We start from the raw sequence: 2,387 nt of genomic DNA on the forward strand, positions 1-2,387 counted from the left end.
GACCCCACAGGGGTGTGCCTGGCGCTCCCCAGAGGTCAAGCTGGGACTCCATCCCAGGGCTCCAGACTCCAAGTCAGAGGCTGCCCCTGCCCCTGGCAGCCTCCCAGCGGCTGAGCTGCTGTGTGGGCGCGTGAGGCCCTATTGAGCCAGCGGAGAGATAAGACCTTTGCAGCACCGAGCAGAGCCTTTGGAGGATGCAAATTTGACAGCCAGTTCCGGTTTTCAGCGCCTGGGCCGTGCCGCCAACACAACCCCCGGCAAGTACCCTGACCTCCCGTGCTTCAGGTTTTCTCATCTGTAACGTGAGGCCACGGAGACCTACTTCCCAGGGAGAGAGAGACTCAAACAACCATTTCCATGGCACATGCCTGGGAATCAGCGCCTGAGCCGAGGGCCCTGGCCAGGAGGACATCTTGGGAGCCCCTGCCTTCCTCCGGGAGCTGACCCCGCACCCGCAGCCCACCCTCTCCCCAAGGGCATCAGGGCCTGTAGAGCCAGCCATGCTCCTGTGTGCGGCCCCACCCATCGCTTCCAACAGCTGCTCCTGACAGCCACCAGCTGGAGCCCCACCTCCGGCCTCACCCTGGCCCCGTGGCCTCTGCAGACAAGCCCTGACAGGTGCGGTTATTGGCCCATTTCACAGGTAGGGAAAGCAAGACCATGCCAAAGCCCAACAGGGCGTCTGAGACCCAGACAGCACCGGAGCCGTTTCCCTGGGACGCTCTGTCCCCAGGCTCCAGTCCGGGTCCCTGCAAGAGGACCTGCCCTGCTCCAATTTGCTCAGCCAAACAAACCCTCTGCCAGCACTTGATCTGGTCACCTGAAGCGCAGGTAACTGGACTAGCCCCGTTTGACAGATGAGGAAACTGAGGTCCAGCAGAGAAAGGTCCAATAGCTCGCCCCAGGCCACAGGGGGAGAGTTAACATTTGAGCTCAGCACCTACCCACCCCTTAATTTAAATTGCCTTTTTTTTTCTTTCAAAAACATCCGTCTCTACATTCCCCACCATTCAAAGTTGCCACTGGGAGCCCAGAAACTGGTGAATGGCATGAAGGAAGGTGCCAGGCTTGCAGCTCCGGGCAAGTCCCCAGCCTAGTACCGCCTGGGTAGGGGCATGGGCAGTGCCTGCTGGGAACCTGCAGAGGAGGGCAGAGGGCTGGGGAGTGGGGATAGAGAGGCCCAGAGGAGAAGCTGACCTGTGAATCGGCTGCCGTCTGCCGGGTCTGCCTGGTCTGCCTGCAGTCTCGCTGCCTTCTGCCCCTCTGCCGGAGGAAGGGGAAGTAGCACCTTGTGCCAGGATCTCCTCTCTGCTCTGTTCACCCCACGCCCGCAAACCCCTATACTTCTCTCTGCTCTCTTCACCCCACCGCATACCACGCTCTAGCTTCACTTCTTCTTTCCCGCCAGAGGCCTTTTGCTTCCTCTGCACCGACAGCTATCCGCCTTTGATCTGGAGACCTGGGGCCTGCAGCAGGCGGGTGTGTGGAGTCTGTGGGGGAGGGCGGAGGCTGGCCAGCGCACTCCAAGGCCCACCTCAGCTCTGCAGCCTTGGGCAAGGGGCGCCACTTCTCTGAGCCTCAGTTTTCCCATCTGTAGGAAAGGGAGAATGAACCCTGGCTGACCTGACAGTCGATGAGATTGGTGATGCAAGGACCGCAGGCAAGGGCTGGGCAGATTGCCTGGTTCAAACGCCAGGCCCACCACTTACAGACACCTGCCTGGCACGGAAACCTCAGTTTCCCCCTGTAAAACGGACATAGTGACAGCACCACGGCATGGGGTAGTGTGGGACGTATTATACAAGGCGATGCTGCACAGTCACCGGAAGTGCCCCATAAGCCCTCAGTGGCCCACAGGTGGGGAGCCTGAGGCCTGGAGCGGACAAAGGCAGAGCCCCTGGGGAAGGGACTCACCAAGGGTTGACGGTGGTGGGTTGATGCCTCCAAAGGGTAGGGCAATACAATCCTTAAACGTGGACACCTGATCACCTGCATTCAGAAAACGTGGCCAGAACAGTGGGGCTGGAAGGCTGGCCAGCTTCTCCTCGATCCAGGGGCCTGGACAAGCCTGTCCTCCACCAGCCACTTCCTCCCGGAGACCCTAAGGGACAGGGGGAGGTGTCTGATGCGTTGGTGGGAAGACAGTGTCTCTCTCCTGTCTGGGCCCCATCCAGACTCCCTGGGAAAATTCTGACTCAGAAACCTGCTTCCTACCCCTGGGGGTCGGGGTGTAGCAAGGAGAAGAGGGCAGGTCCCAGCATGGTCCCTTCTCTGCCCGCAGCCCGGGGACCTTCCAGCATCAGCCTAAGCCCAGCCCACAGGGAGCTCAGGCGGCCTCTGTGGGAAGCAGAGGGGAGCTGCCCCTGGGAGGCAGGGAGGTTTCAGGG

General features: G+C 60.8%; 1 protein-coding gene across 1 annotated transcript in view; it reads right to left on the minus strand.

Annotated features, from left to right (window-relative positions):
- ADGRG5 (adhesion G protein-coupled receptor G5) overlaps positions 1-1,310 on the minus strand; it is a 20,804-nt gene extending 19,494 nt beyond the window's left edge. Inside the window, exon 1 of the mRNA XM_005873549.2 lies at positions 1,198-1,310. The gene's annotated coding sequence lies outside the window, so the exon portion shown is untranslated. The remainder of the gene's footprint in view (positions 1-1,197) is intronic.
- Positions 1,311-2,387: the final 1,077 nt, after the last annotated feature.

The sequence above is a fragment of the Myotis brandtii genome, unplaced genomic scaffold (genome assembly GCF_000412655.1).
Source record: "Myotis brandtii unplaced genomic scaffold, ASM41265v1 scaffold411, whole genome shotgun sequence".
NCBI classification, from domain to species: Eukaryota; Metazoa; Chordata; class Mammalia; order Chiroptera; family Vespertilionidae; genus Myotis; species Myotis brandtii.